At 40.7% G+C, this 24,865-nt stretch overlaps 1 protein-coding gene across 1 annotated transcript in view; it reads left to right on the top strand.

The window, feature by feature from the left end:
- The first annotated feature begins 4,867 nt into the window (after positions 1-4,867).
- LOC119899711 (FERM and PDZ domain-containing protein 1) overlaps positions 4,868-24,865 on the top strand; it is a 57,666-nt gene continuing 37,668 nt past the window's right edge. The window contains exons 1-2 of the mRNA XM_038714387.1: positions 4,868-6,323; positions 20,634-20,747. The gene's annotated coding sequence lies outside the window, so the exon portion shown is untranslated. The remainder of the gene's footprint in view (positions 6,324-20,633; positions 20,748-24,865) is intronic.

Genomic DNA, 24,865 nt, shown 5'->3' with positions numbered 1-24,865 from the left:
TGGATTCATTACGTCTGCTGACATTTAGGCATGATGTAGCATGACCTCAGCTTTCCTCAGTAGCATGTGCAAGCTCTCCTCATCTCAGCAGATTTGGAAAATCCTGAAGCCTAAAGGCAAGGTGGCACACTGAGTTCACTAAACCTGAAGGTGACAACATTGCTGCACCTCCACACTCACTCTGAAAACTTGTCCATATTCCATGCGCAGCCCTTGTGGGGAATGGCAAAGCCTCACGTTTGCAGCCGATTAGGGAGAGAGATTAAGACCTGCCAGGAGAAACCGGGCCATTGTGGAGGTGTGGGTACAGGGAGAGATGGAATGAATAAAAGACGAGTTCAAACCAAATCAGGCCTGCTGGGCTTATCCACCATCAACTGCAGAGTGGTGAAGCAGAGCTTCTGATAAAGATGCAAGGAACCCAGATGAGAAGGAGGAGGAGGAAAAAAAATAAAACTCTGAACCATTAAGTTTACATAGGTTTCAAGCCCACCACCATGGCCACTTTGATTCTAGAGTCATGCTGGTTTAGTTTATAGGAAAAATCTACTTAATTTATTGTTTAATTATGTGAAATCTAAAGTATATCTTTGCTGTCTTTAACTGATGTTACAGGATAGCACTTCCCACCAGTGGGCACTATTAGCATGTAGGTTGGGTTGGGTGATGCCTTTTTTTGAATAGTTCAAGATGGACAAGGTACACACAAACATGTTTAGACTGTTGAACTACATCAGAGATGATGGACACATGGGCGGACACCGCTGTTTTTAAAAAAAAATTCTTAACAAAAACTTTATACTAACTTCCCTCATTAGCTTTTCCTGTCTAGTTGAAGCCATGCTAAGCAGTGAAACCTCGTTGAGGTTGAAACGTTTGCATTCTTGGCCACTTCATGCCACATACTTCAAACATGCATCAAACGATCTGTAGCGGCCAACTGAGATGCACCAATCAAACAACCGTTCGTAAGTGTTTAGCTGTACTCATTTAAATCTTAAATACTTGACATTTTAGTGAAAGGCAGTGACATTATGTGAGGTAAATTTGTAATATGTAGATAGTATTTGATATTTCAGAGGGTGTGTATAACTTTATAATGTTTGAAAATACTGGAATGACAACAGACCTGTTTAAAATTGAGATCATGTGGTTTAAAATCTCTCAAAATCTCTTAATATATCCGGGCAATTCTAATTCTCCTCTCCTCATTTTGAATCAAGAGAAGCTCCACCATCTAGTGGTTATTTCTGAAACCAGCTTTCTTCAATACGTACCATCCTCATTCACAATGTAACAGTCTCCAACACAGAACATAAAATAGTTCTCATGTTGCTTCTGTGATAACACAAATAACTCCAAGCCAATCATTTGAAGTTCATCCATATTGCGCTAATGATGCTAATAAGGCTAATGACAAAGATGGTCCTCTGTTCTCCTTTCATGTCAGCCGCAAAACAAGAACAACATCTCCCTTCCTTAGGACAGTATTGAATGGTTTTTGGCTTCAGAGGGTAGCTCAATTCACTTTGAAAATCTAGGGGTTTTTTTTATCATAAGAGAGGAGGCGACTGGAGCAATGAGAGAAAGCGAGAAAAGGATTGTTTGGAGTCAGAAACATATTTCAAAGGATTCCCCCAAAACAGCCTGCGAAATCTGAGATGAAACCAGCTAATAAAGCGCCACACGGCAATAAATAATGCAACAAGAGGAAACAACATGAAAGATCTTTTCATCTCCATATAGAGAGGAAAAGAGAAAGGAAGCAACGAGAATGTGTATATGCTCACTGCTGTATTCAATACAATAGTTTGTGGGACTTTCCTTTGAAACTTTGAAACATTTGGTCAAGAGGAGAAATGTATTTCTCGTTTACAGTCTTGATGGTGTGCTCAATTGTTGCACTAAATGAAAAACATGAGAAAGGGAAACCACATGTTTTCATAAAGCTGGACACATGAGGAACACAGTGACATTTGACCCTTGCCTCTGTCTTTTCTTTTGCATGTACTGTAGCCCAAACTGGTCTTCACTCACTTTGTCTTGGTCAGATTTTCTCATTATATGTTGTTAGTGTGCTCAATTTGTTTAGTTAGTATTAGTCCTTTTCCATCAATCCATGGGGATAAAACACTCTTCTCCCTAATACTAGAAAATGCCTCTACTCCCACTGCGGCCCCTCTCCCTCCTTTAGCTGAAAGTAGAGCCAATTCTTACGACTAGGCCAAAAAAATCCCCTCGCACCCACCCGAAATTGTTCTGTCCACCAGCTAACAGCCAAGGACAGAGATCAAACCGACCACAAAGCAGGGGGGTCGAAACAAGAACAACAAAAGGGTTTCCTCTCCTAATCTCTGTTAAATTAGAGTAGACGTGCATGGCGGTGTGGGCTTCCTGGAGAGGATAAAGAGACTCGAGCAGTGACTGGAAGAGGACTGTGGTTATGATATTATTAATAAAGGCAGCATGAAGGGTGAACAAGTGCTAAAGCTGCATGTGAGACTAGCGTGTGTGTGTGTGTGTGTGTGTGTGTGTTTGTGAATGAAAGTGAGATACAGAGACAGGAAACAGCAGTACAGTTGTATAACACTGACATCGTGTGGACAGATGTGTAAACTGAGTTATTAACTTCAACTTGGATCATAAAAGGAAGTTGATTCCTGTTACATTTCCATTTTCCTGAGAGGACTGCTGTAATCAAAGTAACACAATTCACCACACAAATATAAATAGAAAGAAATCCCTTTTAAAAAAAGGCAGGGGCTATTCCAGAAAATGATATGAGCCAATGGGTTTTTTTCACCTTAAGGACCCCTAAACTGACACAAATTAGACCACAGACCACCATCTGCAAAAGTTTTTTCTTGTAGATATTTTATTACAGAAAGGGTATGAAACCCACAACCAAAATAATCATATATTCTGTCATATAATGAGTGGAATTATATAATTAAAGACTTGTGGTTAATAACAAATAACAAAAGTTTTAAATGTGCCATGCTTTCTTTCAAAATACAATATCAATTGTTCTTCTGGGGGTCCATGGAACCTTTTTTGAGAACCACTGATACACACTACTTGACAAATCATTGACAAACAGTGATGCCATTATAAATCCCTTTTATCCCTATACAGTTGTGCTGATCAAAAGTTTACATACCCTTGAATGTTTGGCCTTGTTATAGACAAAGTGACAATTAAAGGTTACTTTCCCACACCTGTGGGTTTTTAAATTGCAATTAGTGTCGGTGAATGAATAGTCAATAAGTGTGTTACCTCTCACGTGGATGCATTGAGCAAGCTAGATACTGAGCCATGGGGAGCAGAAAAGAGCTGTCAAAAGACCAGCATAACAAGGTATTGGAAAAGAATATAAAAAGATATCCAAAGCCTTGCAAATGCCAGTCAGTACTGTTCAATCACTTATTAAGAAGTGGAAAATTCTTGGATCTCTCAATACCAAGCCAAGGTCAGGTAGACCAAGAAAGGTTCCAGCCAAAACTGAGAGAAGAATTCTTCTGGATACAAAGAAAAACCCACAGGTAACCTCAGGAGAATAACAGCCTGCTCTGGAAAAAGATGGTGTGGTTGCTGCAAGGAGCACAATATGATGATACTTAAACAAAGATGAGCTGCATGGACGAGTTGCCAGAAAGAAGCCTTTGCTGCGCCTATGCCACAAAAAAGTGTGGTTACAATATGCCCGACAACACGTTGACACGCCTCACAGCTTCTGGCACACTGTAATTTGTGACGAGACCAAACTAGAGCTTTATGGTCACAACCATAAGTGATATGTTTGGAGAGGGGTCAGCAAGGCCTATAGTGAACAGAATACCATCCCCACTGTGAAGCATGGTGGTGGCTCACTGATGTTTTGGGGAATGTAAGCTCTAAAGGCACAGCAAGATGATTGCAGCATGTTATCAGAAAATACTGGCAGACAATTTGCATTCACCTACACGAAAGCTGTGCATGGGACGCTCTTGGACTTTCCAGCATGATAATGACCCTAATCACAAGGCCAAGTTGACCCTCCAGTGGTTACAGCAGAAAAAGGTGGAAGTTCAGGAGTGACCATCACAGTCTTCTGACCTTAATATCATCAAGCCACTCTGGGGAGATCTCAAACACGTGGTTCATGCAAGACGACCAAAGACTTTGCATGACCTGGAGGCATTTTTTGCCAAGATGAATGGGCAGCTATACCACCTGCAAGAATTTGGGGCCTCATAGATAACTATTACAAAAGACATTGATAAGGTGGCAATACATAGTAAAGGGCATGGACACTTTTGAACAGGGGTCGGTTCATTTTTTGTTTTATGTTTTGTTTTATGATTGTGCCGTTCTGTTATGGCCTACAGTTCAATTTGAATCCCAAAAGAAATAAAATATGTGTTTTGCCTGCTCACTCATGTTTATGGACATGGTACATAAATTATCAATTCTTTAAGGGTATGCAAACTTTTGAGCACAACTGTATACCCTTCACTTTTAGGCTACTGTTTGGAGAAACAATCCAAACCACTAGAGATCACTAATAAACTGTGCTTAAAGGGAACTTGGTGTTTTGTTCTCTGTTTGTTTTACCTATGTGCAGCTAACTTGTATCAGGACCATCCTTACAACTCTGGGCGTTCAGTGCATTGTCTGCATGGTCTTTGCATATCTGAGTCACAGTTGGTGAATTTGAATGCAGTGTGAGTGAATAACACAGCACTGGACATGTGCATGTTGGCATACACAGAAACTTCTCTGGTCAGGTAAACAAATAAAATCACAGTGTGTGATGATTTGATGAAAAACAACTTTATTTAACCATGTGAACAAAATACAAAATACAAACTAAAATAATGAACACACACACAGTGAAGAGATGGCTTTTGGGGCCCTTGGAGGTGTTAGGCCCCAGGGCAGCTTCCTCCTCTGGTAATCCAGCCTCGACTATATTACATTTGAGCATGCTGTAGTTATTAATACCTGGGAGTGGCAGTTAAATATTGACGCCAGTAGGAGGCGACAGAGGTCAATTAACAGTTTATCTATCTATGGCCCAATCCCAATCTCCACCCTAAAGCCTAAACCCTGAACGCTCACAGACTTAGTTGACTTCACCTGGTAAATGCTAAATTGCAGAGGCAGCAAGGGCCCGAAATGGTATAATGGGACAGCATCGCACTTTGCAACATGTCACATTACTTTACCTTGACTATGCCAAAACAGTTGTGGGTTTGGGACTTTTTTATTTGGAGTGTTTTACTTTCTTCACAGCCCAGGTACTGGACGGACCGCCTTTCTGATTTGAACATGTTCCAGGCTCTTGCGGAGTAAATGATAATTTGAAAATTACCTGTGGACAAGAGGTAGTTTTCAAATAATTAATTTACTCGTTTTTATAAAAACAGCATCATACACTAACATGTAGGCAGAACTTTTTTTTTCCTTGTAGTTACTCATCCATGTTTGGTTACCTTTTTTAACGCCGGCTTCCTCGTATTTAACGTCATAAAGCTAAGAACTGTGGGTTATTACCTCAGGCAAAGTGTGCAGAGATGCGGACTTACAGAAAGTGTGCATAAAGTCTGCAAGAGAGCCCTCCTGCACTTGACAGTTTGACAGAGGGAGCTGTCCCCACGGACAGTCCATGCGTGTGGATATCGGCTTCAGCTTATGTATCTATCCAGCTATGGTTTGTCTGTGTCACTACATTGTTTTGTCTGCTTGTAAGATAGCCGATTTAAGTTCTTAATAAAAACAAGGCCTAGGCTACTAGTAAAATAAGATTTGCTGTGATACTCGTGTTTTTCCCTTGTACTCTTCTTGAAGGGCAGGCTTCGCCTCTTGTGGGCTTCACATTCACGCGCGCGCAAATCCGCAAATGTAAAGAGAGAGATGCAGGTGTGTAAACAACAGAGAGCTCGCGGTGTGTCTGTCTCTGGTGTTTGTTTCCTCTTGATGAAGCAAGAGACCCCCGTCATCGCCATTCATGCGCGCGCGTGTGTGTGTGTGTGTGAGAGAGAGAGAGTGGTGAGTGAGTGAGTGAGTGAGTGAGAGAAGATTATTGTCCTTTAAGCCGCGTGCGCCTCACCCGTCCTTATGTCGCGCGCTCACCTGCACTGGGACTTTGTCAAACGCAGCTTTCAAACGGGGATCTCGAGCCGTGCTCGTCGTGCTGATTTAACGCCAGGTGATATGGATTAACTGACTTCTCACTGTCTGAGGAAGGTGCGGTGTTTTTCGAAGTTGTTCCACATCCAGGACGGTCGGGACGGCTCGCCCTGCGCTCAGGAGGGGATTAGAGAGGAGATACTCGCTGCTCGGTAAGGTCTTTACACCTCATTATTGTACAGCCAACTAGACTGAGTGGCAGCCACACATAAAGTGCCGAAAATAGATTCTGTAGCGTATTTGTTTCCCTTTAGTGCCTTCCTGCTAGCTAGCAAAGATGACGGTGCTGTGGCTCAACAAACGCCAGACATTTATTTGTTGGAAAGAAAACTGAAAAAAGACAAAATAATGCACAGAAGTCTGTATTATTCCAGCCAGCGCATTGTTATCCGGGTCTAACGTTACAGTTCAACAAATGGAAAAATATTAACAATCTTGGAATGTTAAGCTTTCCAATTTACCCTAATTGACAGAAGTCATTAAAACATTTATCGTTAAAGCCTTGCCGCTACTTGTAGCCTATTGTAGCCTAGACTTAACAGAGCAGCCAGTGAACAAATAACACCTACTCTCTTCCAAAAAGTAGGCTACTCCACTTAGGAGAGGGAGACAGGTGTAAGTCACTGCCCAATTACGACTCCACCTGTTTAAATCCACATAAGTCATATGATGAAAGAGGGGTGCACATGAAGGGAGGAGATGGATTGATAAGAGGGATTTTTAAATTTAGTACTCTGAGAGATGGATTGAGTGGAAAGCACTGGGCGTGTCTGGAGGGTGGTCCTAATGCTCTAGATGTTTCGTGTCAGTCAGTTCAGTTGCACACAGACTGAGGCATTCCCTGGCTCCTTATAAAGCAAATGACTCAGTCGTTTTCCATATTCAACTGCTGCTAAAGAATTCATGATTAGACCAACAGTAGGCTACATAGTCTGTGTGAAATCAAAATGTGTTTTACTAATGCATCACTGCAACCAGGAACATGCACAAGCGCTCACACAAACACACACAGACAGACACTACAACATGCCTTTTACAGTAAGATGATGCTCCAGATATTTTTGCTGCATCATGCCTCAGCCTCCTGAAACACAGAACACTGTGTTGGTGCTATTGTAACATGCTAATAGGTGAGACAATCTGCTGCTGGGTGTCTGGCTTGACTCCCATCTGCATGTCAAGTGTATGTGCACATATCCGTGGGTGTGTATGTATCTGTGTTTAATGAAGAGACATGAATATTAAGTGAGACATGACACAGAATTGAAACAGAAGAAGAAGAATATGAGGCCGGCTGCTTTCTGAAGGCCCTACCAGGCTTTACTAATTTATGATGTTATTTTTAGGCTCAGCTACATTTTTGATGCTTCGTATTTGTGAAGTTTAATACTGAGAGAAAAGTCGGGGTGTGTCTGTCAACCTCTTTTGTACTTAACTGCGTGCATACAAACATACAGTACACACACGCCTGCACACATTCAGACAAATGATGTGTGGAGATACCTGAAAGGCCCTATGGCACTGCATTATTAATAATGATAATAAAGGTAACTGGTATAGCACTACTTTCCAAAACCAACGTTAAAAAAACAACTTTACATGAAACTACGCCGGCATACAGTCCACTCAGACACAAGTACACTGTTCAGCTTTATTTCCTGATGTAACCATCTTCCACAACTCTTTCCTCACCATCAGAGCTTTACACCCAATAGTAAAAACGCTAGGGCTGCAGCTAACGATGATTACTCAAAGCTTCTATAGAATATTTCAAGGATTCATTGATGAATCGTTTAAGACGTACTGTTGCTTGGCGGCAGCAGCACCCCCCCAACAGTAACGGGATCAGCTGTGTACGATGATAGATGATAGCTATTTATTCGTCCTTTCGGAAATTCATAGTGTGTCATGCAGACCAATAACATCAACAGACCAACAACCAGACAACTGCTTTACCAACACAAACATCACCCGAGTGCTATACAAGTTATACTAAATACTAAGGTGCAGCTCCCTGACACCCAGTTAACTCGTGACTGTGACATTACAACCCAAACTCACGGCCCAACCAGGAGAACAACAAACAACCAGGAGAACAACAAACAACCGTGTATACATTTTCAGCTGAGGACTGCAGTTTACTTTGGCTAGCCTTCAACTCAACAATCAATCAAAGAATCATGCAAAGAATTTGCATCGATGCATTTTAGTAATCGATGAATTGTTTCAACCTTAAAAGACGCAGAGTTAGATTTAGTTATTTCTCCAAAACCAAAGTATTAAACTTTAAACTTGCTATGCGTAGGTTACTTTGTTATACCGGATAAATCCCTTTTTTAAAAGCGTTTGAAAACATTTCAGGATGTGAAAGCGTCAACAAATTAGAGGTAAAAAAGAGCCCTCCCAGGAAGCAAAAATTTGTTCTGGCACAGAACATTTTCATCTTTGCCTGACTTATTACCGCACAGTGGTGAATCAAAGCTTAGGATGAACTGCCCTAATGAGGTCTAAAAGGTTTTAGGTCAACCCTAATCTTCTTTTGCCATATAGACAGCACTTTCAGCCAGTTTGGCGTCAATCTGAAACTCCTGATTAAAGGGTTTTGCTACAACAGCAGAAATAGTTTTTAAGCGCTTTTAGTATAGTAGGCCCATCAGAAGCAATCCATCAGTTCTTAGTGGACATAGACGGCCTGTTGATTCAGTAAACTTTTTTTTACTTCCGAGTTTACTTTCATACATTGTGACATGTTTCAGAGGGGCTATAGGAAATTCTAGGCTACCTACAGCTTGAAGAACTGAAAGAAAACTGAAGCCACCAACTCACTCGTTGCTGGCTTCATCAAGCCCTGATTTGCTACATAGCCTGTCCTAAATATATAGCTGAGACACTGAGGGATAGCTCCCGCAGTGGAAAAGGTATTGCCAAATCTCTACTGGTGGACACATTTCTACTGTCGCATGGTATATACTGTCATATCGTCCAACCCTACCCCACATTGACCCATGTAATTTAGTATTGTATAACCATGTGTATCTAAGGAACCCCTCCTTGTCCAGGGATTTGTTAAAATGTTTTCCTTTCCCCCATTCTAGCTCTGCCTTTGAATATATGTAAAGACAGGTGGGACCAAAAAAAATCTGGTTGCTGTTCACTTGTCTTTCTGCTGTAGATACCAGTGGTTGGCAATAGGTGGCCCGCGGGCCAGAACCGGTCCGCCAGCAATAATATCTGGCCCGCGGCCAGATTGCTCTGATAGCAGAAAAATAAAAAATCAATAAATTGAGAAAGGCTGGTGCTAAAAAAGATCTCAGTCATGACAGCAACAGTTACTCACATACTTCCTCTTAAGTGTGCCTCTAAAATAAAAGTGCAAGAACGTCTTTTGCAGCAATGCGTCATGTCGAGTTTATTAAGAGCTTTTACTTTGAAGAGATCTGAAGGACAATTCAAAAGAGTCTCTGGCGTGCTTGATACGCCTCTGAAAAAATATTCTCAGGGAAATGAAAATAAGTGTCCATAGGTTTAAAAGTGTCCTTTTATTCAATTTGTTTAACAAGGGGGGGGGAAATATCCGCAATAAGATGGAATAGATCTCATAACCTTCCCATCGGGAGTCCCGCACTCTACCAACTAAGCTATATAAATGTACCCGGTCTGCCAAGTAAAGCCTATGTGTGGGAAACGGATCAACGATTCAACGTTGAGTCCTTTACGAAGTACTTTTGCTTGGCTGCCTTTTCTGTGGTCCGCTGGCAGAACACCGGGTGCTTTCTGATCAGGTGCTGTCGTGCTGTTGCCAACAATCAATCATGATTTCAGTTAAATGCTGAAGTTGCTGTTGTTGGTAGGCTACATAAGTTTCATTTTATGGACGGTAACATTACAGAGTAGTTGTTGTTGTTGTTTTCTTTAGCTTGAAAAAAATCCCATACTTTGGACACTTTATTCTTTGTCCCTCGCTATTTTCTCTCTCTTCCTCCACTTTGCAAACAGCGCCATCATAATCATGTTGTGTACAGTAATAAATGTCCGTGCGGAACAGTGTGCTGTATAGTTATATGGATTAAACGCATCAATGTAAAGAACTTGCGTCAATGCATTTTAGTAATCGATGAATTGTTTCAACCCTAAACATATGTTGTTTCCCCACTGCTGGAAAGTGAAGGCGGTTAGTGCTAGCTAGCATCTCCTGGAGCTGACTCTGGTCTGGAAGCTGAGCAGGGCTGGAGAGAGCGGAGTCACATGACTACACAGGCAGTAGTAGGTTTTTAAGGGGAAATATTAACAGGATTAAATAACCGAAATAACCGACAAGGGAATATTACGTCCGTTAGAGGCTCTGAATTTCGGTTTCAATAACTTTTCAATTAATCGTCCAGCCAAACTAACAGTGTTGGGGGTAATGCGTTACAAAGTAACTCATTTCTGTAATCAGATTACTTTTGTCTGTAACGCAGTAATGTAACGAATTACTGTTGATAACTTCACTAATCACATTACAGTTACTCATAACAAAATCATCGCGTTACTGGTTCTTGAACTATCCACATAAAGGGAGGAGAGAAAAATGCTTGTGCTGACTCCGAGGAGGAACAGGTTGTCTGACAAACGATTTTAGAGACTCCTGTCCACGGTACGAACTATGGGGGAGCCAGGGGGCTCCCCTTAATAAGACATGAGCTCCCCTAAATGCATGATTTGTGATATTTTGGGGGGTCTCAAAAATATTGACAGCTTGCTTTATTGACATTAATCTCTATATTTCTCTATCATCATGGATCATGTGGAGCGTCAGACTTCAGCCAGCCAGAGGGAACAATAATCGACCGTCCGCAGTGGGCCAGTCGCTCCGCGATCTCCTATCCCTGCTCCCACCCCACTCCCTCTCCGGTATGGGTTGTGTTGCTAGTACGACCGACACACAATGATCCATGCAGTACTGCAGCTGGGGGGTCTCCACAGCGCCACGCAACTTTCTAATTTCTTCCCTCACGAAGAAAAGAAAGAAATGTTTCCAATTAAATGTCCAAATAAAGTTTTAAGCATTACAGTAGGCTACTGTACTCTAGCCTTGTTCTTCACTTGACAAATGTTGGGCTGATATTCACAACTTTGTTGTCAGCTTTGTAGTATTAAAGAGAGATCCTGTGTATGTTCTCATTATAATAAGGATTTGTGTTGATCTGGGCATATGAGGTGTACCTTTTTTATGTTATTGTGCATCACAGGTTATGACGCAGTAATCCAAAAGTAATGTAACTAGTGAGCAGTGAGCAATCTAGTAAAGTAAGGCATTACTTTACACATTACTAGTTACTTTTTTTAATCGATTACCCTTTTTCAAAATAGCAGCCCTACTGATGTGTAAGACTAACTAATGGGTAAGACTTGATGCTTAAGATGTCTCTCTTTGTCTCAGTGAGAAATCCATTTAAGTACTAACAGGATGTAACTAACTGAAGATTCATGATCTGAAGCTGTTCTTTACTGTAATCAGTGAACAAAGTGCAATTGTGAATTCAATAAATAGAAACAGGGTTTGCAACACTGGATGCACATGAATAAAAATGACGGCACCAGTGTTACCTTGTATCTTATTTTCATATTTGCCAAAAACACCATTTACCTTATTGATGGACTGGAGTCAAAGATAAATGTGTTCTTTGAATCAAAGCCAACCTTCTGCTCCCTCAGACTCATTATAAATTGCAATGAAATATGAATCAACTAATGAGGGAGATGCAACATATCATCTAAACCTTCATCCTATCTGGCACCACACATAAAAACCAAACTTCTTCTGAAATCTCTCTAAACTTTGTCATGTGTGAAATAACTAATAATTAAAATCTAGATTACACGTACTGTAATGCACCTGTTAGCATGTGTGACTGAAGAGATGCACAAACACATATGTACACTTAAACTGCAAGCTACCCACTGCCTATGTCAATTAAATGATTTACCTGCAAAGGTCATTAGGTTACAGGGATTGTTTGTGTGTCTTGTGTCTGACTGTGACTTTAGCTGCTAATTGGATGGTGTCCCCTATCTGCCACCCTTAGAGCAGGGCTATTGTGGCTCTACTGGAATCTTCCTTTGGGTCAAGAGAGGAACAGACGGGAAAGAAAAAAATACATGAAAGATGTGTAACAAAGCATGTAACATTTGCCCATATATGGACTCATACGGTACATTTCCAAGTTTTGTAGTATAAATTATATATATAAATTATATTATTATATTCTGCTACAGTTTACATACAACTCTTACATTTGTTGTCAGATCTCATTCTTTGGCAGAAAACGGGTGCCAATCAAAAGCAAAAGGTTGCATTGGCTACAATGGGTTTGTAGAGATTTAAAGCAAGTAAAACCAAAATCTGGGGGGGGGGATGTTGGCTGTTATTCAGTCAGACATAAACAGGCCCAAGAATTACGGTGGCCCGTAGGTTTCAGGCCTAATACAAAAGCCACAACACGAATACAAACGCCACAACACGATTACAAAAGCCACAACACAAATACAAACGCCACAACACGATTACAAAAGCCACAATGGAAATGCAAACACCACAACACGAATACAAAAAGCCACAACGGAAGTGAACCACAACGGAAGTTGACAACGAAAGAGACGCTTAGACTCCGCGGAACACAGCTACACAGTAGTACAGCGGCAGTGTAGCAAAGCAAAGGTAAAAGTAAATAAATAATATTGGCTACAGCTAGCCTTATTTTACTACTGCCTTTATTTTCAAGTCAGTATCTTGATATGGAAGCCCACATTCTGGCTGATTAGAGGTCCATGCATCCAGAACAACTAAAAAGTAGAAAAGGCTCCTAAAGGTTGCGTATGTACAACAAAAATATTCTGGTTTATAAAACAGTGCCCACACACATCCTATGCAGATTTCCCTGTATAAATCACAATTATGGCTGTTTAAAAAAATTAAATTAAAAATTAATATCCCGATATAACTTAGGTCATTTCATACCCCAATAACGATACACTTTTTGTAAATTGACTTTAAAATTCTATTGATCACTTTTAAAGCTCTTCATGGCCTCTCGCCTTGTTATATTTCTGACCTTTTAGTCCCATACACACCAGCACGCACCTTGAGATCCTCGGGTAGAGGTCTGTTGTCTGTTCCAGAGTCTCGACTGAAAACTAAAGGGGACAGAGCGTTTGCTGTCAGGGCCCCGAGGCTGGAACAGCCTGCCCGAGGAAATCAGGTCGGCTGAGTCAGTGAACTCTTTTAAGTCCCTTCTTAAAACATACTTTTATAGGAGAGCCTCTTGTATTGTTTTTGTATTATTGTCTCTTGGGTATTATTGTCTTTACACTTGTTAAAGCATTTTGTAACTTGTTTTTGAAAATTGCTCTACAAATAAAGATTATTATTATTATTATTATTATTATAAATTGAATTAAATATGGCATTCCCAACTGATATTTCTCTGCATTATAAAGGTCGGATAACTTAAGAGATTCTGGAGAAATCTAACTCCATGACAAATTCCATGATGGAGTGAACAACGAAACAACAAGTAATGTAACTACCGTTAGCTAGGTTGTGGATTAGCAAACTGATGCTCCTGCTGATGCAAAGCTAACATGAGAGGACGAGACTGTCGCAGAGCATCACAGCAGCTCCAGGCAGCGACACTCAAAACTCTTCTGCTGCTACAGCTAACATCACAACAACAGCTAGGTGAACTATAAAGTAAGCTGGATGTCCGTGAGCAAGTCACATAACGTTACCTGACTGACCCACACATCATGGCTGTCACTGCTGGATAGTGTTGGTTGTGTGGCTCATCCATTATTTGCAATGCAAATTTCTTCCTTGCCACATTTTGGTGTGACACCAAAATGTGGCAAGGAAGAAATTTGCCTATCAAACTCTGTGACCCTGTCAAACTCTGTGACCCAAAAGTTAAGCACCAGAGGCTTTGTTGACGATGTGAAGCGGTTGCAGTTTGGTTGGGTTTAGGCACCAAAAGTACTTGGTTATGGTTAGGAAAACATCGTCCTTTGGGTGTAGTCACAGAATCTGATAGGTTACAGATTTTGGTGTTACGCTGGCACGTGTGGAAGAATGGACCACGGTGAAGTTAGTTTCAAGTTGGAAATTAGTTGTACGCATAGACTGTATATAAGAAATGGTCATCGTCACGTCACCCGTTGGTTTGTGGACTGCCGTTTTGAAGCCCTGAGTTTGGCCGATAGGCCACCGCCATGTCAAGTTTTTGCAACCAGGAAGTGACGATACAGCGGAGCTAACAGCCGTGTGCGGAGCTAGCTAGCTTGCTTAGCTAGGTGCAACTGTAACTCACGTTAACTGTCATTTTAACAGGGCTGATAACTTTGTCTAGCGAACAACAGTCTTAAAACTAAATGTACTCACCAGAGAAAGTGAACAGCCAACTCCTAATAAGCTTTTTCAACGGCGCTGGTTAAACTTACACAGTGCCAAGGGTACGAGTCACTGTAGCCTAATTGACAGGTCGCCATGGTAACGACTTGTCAATCACAGATAATCCCGCCCTGAAACATACTCTGCTTTTTGGGCTATTTTAAAATAAATGGGACCATAATTTACTAAATGAACATCATTTTGAGAAGAAGACTTAGATTAGCGACTGAGACCATAAACTCATCAGGAAAGTGTTTATTGAGGTAATTATTCAGCTGAGAATTAGGGTCATTTTCCCATTATTTCTAATGGAGCCAAACTAACTTCACCGTGGTGCAAAGTGGCGTTCCCTCACCGAAATATTACCGCAAAGTGTGGAATTTGCGACACAATGATATAAACGATGAAACATAATTGTAAACGATAGATGTTTTTATATCGTCAAATGATAGATATCGTATCGCACAGCCCCTACTGCCACATTGGCGGGTAAATGTATTCGACATGATATCGGCATATAAATTGACAGTAGTTAGCAGCAGACTGCCGTTATTGTTTGTTGTGTGTCGTACTTAAACTGATCCCCGCTGTACCGAGGGATCTAAAATCGTGTAACACACAGATTGGGAGGGTTCACTGGTTGTTGTTTGTGTTAATTTCATGTTACTTGTGTTTGATTGGTGTAGGTTTGTAAGGGGATGGGCGTTAAGGGACAGGAGTCAGAGAGTGAGAGTGTAGCCCCGTTTATATGGAGAATAGAAAAGAAAAGAAGAATATCTGCAAATATGTCACATTCGCTTATTCAGACTGAAAAAAAGTTTGCGACATTATCCCGCAACCATGTGTGCTTTCACGTAGCAGCCAGACTTTAACGGAAACCAGCGGCGTGTAAAAAGAGTGTTACGTGTAACACAACACCGACATGCCGACTGTGGTTTTCACACAAAGATCATTCCGTCTCACTGTCACCAACTTTCCCGGCTCAGAGGTGGGGAAAAATCGGTTCCGTACCTTCATATAGTGCAGTAAGTGGGCAGATTAGCACAATACCCCCGTGATATAAGGCAGTGTAAAAGCTGCCAGTGTTAGCAGCTAATTACAAAAGTTGTACTTGGAGTGTTTTTAGCTTTTAGCTGGCTAGCCACCAGCGTAATGTGGCAACATTAACGTTACCGCCAAACCGAAAAAACGAAGCAGACGAAGAGGAGGCTGAAGCAGAACATAAAATCTCCCCAATGATCAAGTATCATCGACTAGATGACTGCATAAAAAAATGTTGATCCCACAAAAGCTGTGATGCTGTGGCACCAGGACACTGTCAGAACCAGGAGGCCAAAAAAGGGTGATTATAGAAAGTGAGCAGTGGATTAATATTAATACGTACTCACTGCATGAAGATACTGATAGAAAAGTTACAAAAATGAATTGAACCCAGTGTGACACTGATGTTGGGTAAAACGCTCACATACACGCAACGTTTGTGCACCAGAGAAAAGGGGCACCAGAACTCCACCCCCTCATAAGCGATCCTTAGGATAGCGCACATCTCCTTAGTACTGACGGTGGTGGAGACGGACACATAAATGCTAGACGGGATGACCGTGGTACATAATTTGGATTTCCTCATTTGAAAAGAGAGTAAACCAAATGCATTCCACTTGTTTAGTCTATACAGAAAGTCCACTCACTTAACAAGGCTGCTGATGAGTTATAATAAATATGACTTGTTTTATGTTATATTTTTCCCTACTGTGTTTTTACAAGCAGCGCATCACATCCACACACTGGCGCACAGCATTTGTCTCAAATACAATAAGGCAAAGAACATTTGATAACTATATGTGAAACTATGCACTTGTATTTTCTCGACTGAGGCATCGAAAACGGCATCAATTTAAATGTAATTTGTCCCACTGTTCACCTTATTTATAAGAATAAATTGCACTGCAGGCTAGTATTTATTACTATGATTCCTGATTAAACTGTAAAACATATTTGAGGCTTTCACTTGCAAAAACAGATATCTCTGTAGTTACGATCCTAAATCTTGGATTTTTTTGTGTGCGCTGCAAATTATCTTAAATGATGATTTTTATTGCGCCCTTCAGGGAAAATCAATCAAACGGGTGTTTGTTTATTCAGAAAGGCTTTCATCTGTTTTGCAAATGAACACATGTAATATTAAATTAAGTTTTATTGGCCTGTAATACTCAGATGAAATATTTCTATTTATTTTACGCAATAGTATCCATTTTTAAAACATTTCATCCCTCTGCCATGTGAGTCACCGTTTCTCATTTCTCCAGTTTATGTGAGTACGCATGGCTCAGAGTTTCAGAGTTTCTCACATTCTTTTTCAGTTTATTATAGAGTACAACCTTTGCGTGGAAGGTTGCGTATGCTCGTTTCCAGCCATGTTTTGTGTGCGTATGCACCTTTTATAAATGAGGCCCCAGGTTTGTTATAAAAACTCTTTTGGAGTCTTTGTAGTGATCTAAACAGTTCACACAGTTCACACAATCTCCTGTTAGTCACAACATATTATAAAACGTAAAAATATAATATAAAACATGCAAAGGGTTAATAACACAGTATTTGTAAATTGCTATTTTCCAATACCTTAGACGGATTTCTCTAATTCCCCTTCAACATGAGTAATATACTATGAGTACAGCTGTACACCACAAATAATTTTAACCTGAATTCTTTATTATATATTTTTAAAAATCGAATCTCAATCCTTACTTAAAATTAATTAAAATTAATTCCCAAACTTTTTAAATTATAGATACCAGCTACAATGGATTTCCACGTAATCCACCATAATACACATTATCCCAATACAATGTCTGCCAGAATGTTTTGAGTACTTGAAAGTCAGTTTCTGACAATACCTATATTAGCTTCTTACATAAATCCCACCCACTTTCTCGTGGGTTAAAACACTGAGGATTGATCCCAAATAATATTTGACAGTGTGACACATGTTCTTTAGGTTTCCCTACCCATCATACACTAAACCTCTTGCTCCATTTTTGAATCGCTCACATTTGCCTTTCTCATCTTTCCTCTTTCTCACTGTCTAGTTTGAACCCCCCCCCCCATTCTCTGTCTTTCTCTATGCTCCTGTAGTCTGTTAGTTGTTCCTGCTAGAGTGAAGCGGCTGCATTATCTAGATACATTATTGATGCACGCAGCACTCTGAATAACGCGTGCACACACACACATGCGCACGTACACAAACTGCAACCACTCACTCACATAATAAAAACATACATACACTCGTAAAATAAAACGCATTGTCTCACATAGACACACATACACAGTCACAATACATGTTTTTGAATGTGAGTGGGTACAAGAGAGAAAAAGAGAAGGACGGCACACGTGAATGCTGTTTCTTGATAGCTGAGAGAACACAGCTGCTCTGCTTTTTGGAAAAGATGAAGCAGTCATTCTGTTTGAAACGCACTGGACTAAAACGAAGCAAACACTACACTGACACCCTGTATTACTTTGGGAGGACTTGAAGACATTGGACGAGCTGGAAGAAACAATCAATCTGAAAATAAGTAAAGGGGAAAAATATTCTTGAAAGCAGGGAAAGACTACATGAAGAGTGAGAGGAGGGAGAATTATAAAGAGAAAAGTACTGAGTGGTGACAATTTGAGTAGTGGTGGGGGCCAGAAGAGTTCCCAGCATCTCTTTTCCCAGGGCTTTGTAAGGGCCTCATTAAATATGCATGGTGTTTGGAGCAGAGCATGGGCAAGTGGGACTCCACAAACAGCACAAGCAGCCCAGTCAGGCCCATCCTGCTGTGATGGAGCCCTGCTCTCTTTCACCTCGTCTGTCTCTCAGTCTTCTTCCTCTCCTCCCTCAACTCACTTCACTGTCAGTCCCCTTTTCCTCCCTCCTTTAATTCCTCTTTACTGATGCTTCTCTCTGCTGTCGTGTGTCTGTCTCTCAACTACTCTGATTAGCGCGTCACTTTTCACCGCTTAACCTGTCTGTTCTCGTCTTTTCCCTTTAGTCATTTTCTCTCTCCTTCCTTGGTTCACCCTCTTCCTCCTCTGTGCCTCCACCTCTCATCCGTGCTCATTTCCCTCTTTTTGCTTCCTCCCAGTTTTTTCTCCCCCCCGTGATGATTTGAGTTGTTTGATTAACACGTGAATGAAGAAGGAAGCCCCCAACCCGTTTTTATCTCCCCTCTTCATAGCCGTCTGTCTGTCTGTTAGCTGTTCCTGCTCATCAAGTTAGTGCCATAAGAATTCAGGAATTAAAATGAAAATACATTTTATTCATTATAACAATTGTAGTCATAATTTCAATCATTCATTAATGGTCAATTTTCTCACGCAGTGGAAAAACAAATGTATAACTGATAAGTTGACTCGCTTCGTGAATCGTCTTCACCCAGCTGGCGTACGCCGTGATAGTAATTAAGTGAACCCCCCTCTCAAGCTGTGAGTCGCAGCCAGTTTGTTACCAAGTGGTAACATAACTGGTAGAGTTTTGCAGTATAAACATCTAAAAACTGAAGCGCAAACTTGCTCTGTTTGGGACTGTGAGCTACACTTTATCAGAGGAGGTATTTAAAATAAATAAATACTTGATTGCAGAGCCTGCACACAGCGCATATATTTGCGCAGCATCTTCTCTCTCTTTCTCTTTCTCTCTCTCTCCCTCATGAACACCGCTGCACAAACCTGTCCAAAACAACGCTGTCAATCTCACACACACACACACACACACATCACAGTTACGCTGTCATCCTGTGAGGAACACAAAATATTATGAATTCTCATTAAATTATGTCAGTCAGAGAATATAGATTCTGAATGTGCGGAAAGTTTTGAACATGAGCAAACTATTAAAGTCCAGGAGTTTATATCTGAATATGAATATGAATTCATTTATCATTGAGGTTTTGGTCCCACAAATATAAAGAGGTTACTTCCCCAAACAAAATCATACCTGCCTGTGTGTTGACTCAGCAGGGATGATAGGCTATTAAATATGAAAAGTTGATCTACAGGAGAAGCAGCTGAAAGCAATACAGAATGCCTGAGAGCCTTACTGCATTAAATTCTGTGAGTTTTATATTTTGAGTTGTCATCTGCCACCTGGTCCTTGAGCAAGATACTGAACCCCCAAATGCCCCTGGTGGCTGTTCCACCAGTGTATGAATGTGTAAATGTTAGTTTCTGTTTAGTCAGCTGGGATTGGCTCCAGCCCCTCGAGACCCTGTACACAGGATAAGTGGTTGACGATGGATGGATGGATGGATCTGCCACCTGAATTTTGTGTTTGGCTTTACATAAATAAAAATTTGCACCATAAACTGATGCAGAAAAGGCAGAAATTGATGCAAAAAATCACCAGAATGCAGGAAAGTGGTTAATGCTCTAAAGTTTCATATAATTCAACATTGGAGACTTCTTAAAAATAGCGTTAAAATCATGTCTCAATCACGTGAACCTAATATCGTGTCTCATCTCATCTCGTGAGCTAAGTGTTTTGTCACATCATTAGTTAATGATGATAATTAACAAAAAAAAACAATTAAATACAATACACAATACTTAAAGGGCTTGATATTGCAAATTGCAACCATCAGAATGACCCTCACCTTACCTTCCACTTCAAAGCATGTAGGAAAACACGAAAGGCCCTCTCTAAAGCCAGTGTTTAGTATGTCTGTTCTGAGCTACCGTAGAAACAATGGGGGTGCAACATGGTAGACTCTGTGAAAGAGAATCCACACCCTCTGTAGACACATTTCCTATTTTCAGGTGATTATACAGTAATGAAAACATACTTCAGAATATTAGATTCCATTTCTGCTATATTCTGCTAATATCCCCCTAAGTCTTACTCACACATCCGTGGTCCTTTTAAGTGAATCGATTTTCTTTCCCACCCCTGCTGTACATCAATCTGACTATTTTCCGCTATGCAAATGATTCAGACTGCAGCAATCTCAAGTAGCCTACACTGTACTCTAACTCTTAATTCTGACATTGTGTTTGCCCTCAGGAGATGAAGACACGTCACGCTGGTCCTCTTCAGCAGTACGATGGACAGAGAGAAAGCAGAGCGGGACTGTAACTGCCGCCTTCATGGAGCCCTGATACACAGGGCAGAGAGCAGGTGTGTGTGTGTGATACAAAGTGAAACAGATTTTGTTTGTATGTGTACACAAAAAGAAAGATGACAAGATTAGAGGATTGAGAGAGTGTGGGTTAAGGATAGGGTGAGACAGACAAACAGTGAGAATAAGGTGAGTAGTGAACCAGAGATATAGTGTCTGTGTTATAGTTTTGGCCAGTCTGTTACCCTAAACAGACCTGTAAGGTTGCATTGAAGCTCAGTCTAATCTGGCTCAGCAGGAGTGACGCACAAACTCCCCGTCACAGCCTGCAAACACACTCTGTAATCCCATTTGCCTGCTCTATCTGTGTGTGTGTGTGTGTGTGTATGTGTGTGTATTCAGAGCATTATGCAGACACTGTGTATCATGTTTTAAGTAATGCATGTTCCAACATATTCTGTACTCAACCATGCCTCCTACAAGTATGTGTGGGCAAATACAGTTTGGAGGAAACATACTTATAACTTGGAGTAATTTCACTGGCAACATTTGTTCAAATTCTTGCAGTATGACAATCTTATATTACAGAGAAGTCATAGGGAGCATGTCTTGGTGGATGGTTGGTTGTAAAAGCACAAGACAAGACTTTGACACCAAGGCCAGGATGCGTGACATATGTGTGATGTGTCGAAACATACAAAGATTTAAAGCTGGAGTGCAACACCAAGAAAGATGTCAAAAAATAAAAGCCATAGATGGCTAGGACAAACACTGATATCCACTGGTGTAGCTTTTCCTCGTTGGAGAGCACTGAGAAAAGAGAAGGGACTGAGGGCAGACATGAATGTCGCCCTACTGCTCTTGGACAGGTTGGTATATGTAAAACATTTGAGTGGGCAATGTAACTATTATATTTATGCTACTTAAATAATGGATTATTGTCTTAGACTTAGTGGAAATTTCTGTACTATTTCTATTTCTATCGAGCCTGGGGTGAGCTCATCTGTAGGCATACATCATAAGCATGCCTCGACAGTGTTTGTGTAATTACTCTCACTGTGAAAAGAAAAGACAAAAGTTACATGGATTTCATCATGTTGTGCCGCCATGTTTCTACATTAGCCCAAATGGACAAACTGTGTGTGTTTCGTCACTATGTTGAACATGTACAAAAAGAAGTAAGAAGAAGGAGGAAGATTTATTTAGCACAAGAGCCAACAGAGCGTGTCTGCCACCTTAGCCTCTCCTACGCGCTTGCAAAGGGAAGGGTTAGCGGTGAGTGAGCTGTGGGTTGCAATCAGGTTGCAATTCCCAACCTGCACTCTTTTACTATGACATGTACTTGCTGTAGTTGGTTAAATAAGCCATCTACTGTCCATCCATCCATCCATCGTCAACTGCTTATCCTGCGTACAGGGTCGCGGGGGCCATCTACTGTAAGAAACAAAATAGGAATTTGAATAGGATCTCCTTTTTATGAAAGTATGCATGTTTTATGTGCGACTTGTGCATTTTCGTCTGAATTCACCTGGTCATCAGGAAAAAAATAAAGACACATACGCAGAGGAATATGGATAGAGGGAGAACATAATATACAAGAGGGATCTGAAATGTGGGGGATAATATATGTGCTGCTGCAGCGCCCATCAGTCATTTTGTGAGTATATTTCTCTGCAGCAATTGTTACCCTGCCCATCCCGAGGCTCGGTATTAAGAAAAAATTATCCTAAAAAGACTCCATTGTTGGGAGATGACATTAGAGTTTCCTGCAGGGTATTATAGTGGAGGCATGCACCTCGCCTAGAGAAATGACAAAACATGTCATCAAACAAGTACCATGTTAACTCGTAGGACACTCATATGTTTTCAATAGGTCTGTGTTAATTGCACGAATGACTCTGATCAGAGAGTTATTACAAAAAAGAGCACAGAGCCTCAGCTTGACCACTCGTGTCTGGGATGGAAGACACATCTGCTAACACTTTCCAGGGGAAACCCTTGACATGACATCATGTTGAGATCATCTCAGTGCAGCCATAATGGAATCTGATCAGTAGATGTGGGTTTATTTAAAACAAATTGGCAAATTTACAGGTTTTATTTCTCACCTGTGCCTGTTTGGTATTTTACTAATTATGCACCAAAACAGGTGCAATGTAGGTGTTGTCATTACAGCAGCACACCACAATTAAACTAAAAACATTCCCATGGACAATGGGCTGTGAGTTTGGCAATACTGACATGTTATTTTCCAATGTAGCTAAATTTAATTGAATATATTGAGTAAATTAATGGAAATGAAGACTTCAAAGCAGTAAACCACAAATTTTAATTTTACTCCTGATTGTTTATAACTGCGAATGTGGTAATTGTATGTGTATCACTGTGATTGCAAATAAAGTTTAAGTATGTCAAAAATGGTCAAGCTGTCATATACCCATGAACACAGCACCGTGAGCGATAAACATGGTCTGAGAGATTGTGTAGGTCACTAAAATCCAAAATAGATTTTATAGAATCTTTGCCTTTCAGTACAAAATAAATTATGGAGTATGCTGAAAATCAAAGATGGTGTACACAGATAATGATACATAGTATGAAGTGAATGTTTATATGATGTGTAAGGTAGGTTGGAGATTTTCTTTAACTCCATTTCTGCAGTTGTGTTAGGCACTGGGAAACAGATGTGAGAAATCTGATTCCTCCCATTGACCAATAATCTAATAGAAAGAGAGGGAGGAGAGCACACAGACGAGGAACTGTATGGTGAATATTGGGATGGCAGCAAAACATTCAAGAGAGACAACAGACGTTAATCTGGATTAAATCAAAGAAAGGACCAGTGTGAAAAGGAAGATTTTTGACTTTCACTGACTCTTATTTAACCAGGGAAATGAATGACTACCATGCTAAAGTAACAGATGTACAGGAGACAACTCATTGTCAATTAGTAAAATATCAATTTCATCTCTAACAAGCCTATAAATACTTGATGCAGAGAGAAGCAGTAAGCATATGTCTTTAAGATGTGTTCACATTGTACCTCATTTAAATTATTTAAGAAATATAAACTTGAAATAAATACATGAAAATTGAACTTTTAGAGCTGATTCAGTAGACATGAATCTGTTTCTTACACCTGTCCGCACAGTGGGGTTGCCAGATTGGAGCTCTGCCAGCAACAATATCCAGGTCATTAGGTAGTGCAAGTACTCGGCAGCACATCCTGTAGCCTGTAGAAGCTTTATAGAAGTGTTGGGCCAATTAAAATTCTGTTTGTCAAGACATACCTCCACTTGTTTAACTACTTATTAAACCAGTGATTTCAAACCTGGACTCAAGACCCTCACCACCCCTGACCCCTCGCAAAATGATTTACAAGACTGGAAAGCTGTCACAATAAATTGTTATATACATCTAGATGTGTTAAACAACTCAGGACATACCACCCTTTGTTTGAACCCACCCATTTTTCAAGTGAGCAAAACTATTGGAACATGTGACTGACAGATGTTTCTTGTTGCCCAGGTGTTGCCTTTTAGGTTGATTGTCCAAACATTAAATAGCTCTGCATGACTAGTCTAAGGCTGTATTCGAAACCGCCTACGATACTAGTAGTACGTACTGATTTGGCCCAAATGCAGTATGCAAACAAAAGCAAAATCTGCAGTATGCCAAAAGTACCCGGATGGCTTACTGATTCGGGAAAAATCTGCAGTATGCTTCGGACCAGTCTGCCTCGTGTACTGTGGCCCATAATGCAAAGCGCTAGACCTGTAACAACAACCCGTCTTTTCTTTAGAGGACAACAACAGGACTTGTTTTACAATTTTCATATGCTGTTTCATCACTAAATCCACTTCTAACAAGTTTTGAGGCGAGAAATCAACTGTGTAGATTTTAAATATCTGCATTTTTAGGGAAATTGTTGACGAATGGAGAATGTGCTTGAACGTTTTTGGGGTTGAGAAGCTCCGCAAATTCAGCGTGGAAGCTAATGAGCCAGCCCGTGGGGTTAGCTAACGAGCCAGTCAGCTCACAGAGCCCCCTGGTCCTCACGCCAGCTCACGGAGTTCACATCCACATAGACCTCTGCAGCTAACGCAGCAGTCCAGCAACAACTGGAGAGGAAAGACCCGCATCTGTGAGACAGTTTAAATGTTCGTACCGCTGTTAT

This window comes from Micropterus salmoides, unplaced genomic scaffold (genome assembly GCF_014851395.1).
Source record: "Micropterus salmoides isolate LMB-PRFRI ecotype aquatic unplaced genomic scaffold, ASM1485139v1 Ms_hic_scaffold_12, whole genome shotgun sequence".
Taxonomy (NCBI): Eukaryota; Metazoa; Chordata; class Actinopteri; order Centrarchiformes; family Centrarchidae; genus Micropterus; species Micropterus salmoides.
This window is presented reverse-complemented; position numbering and strand designations above follow the sequence as displayed.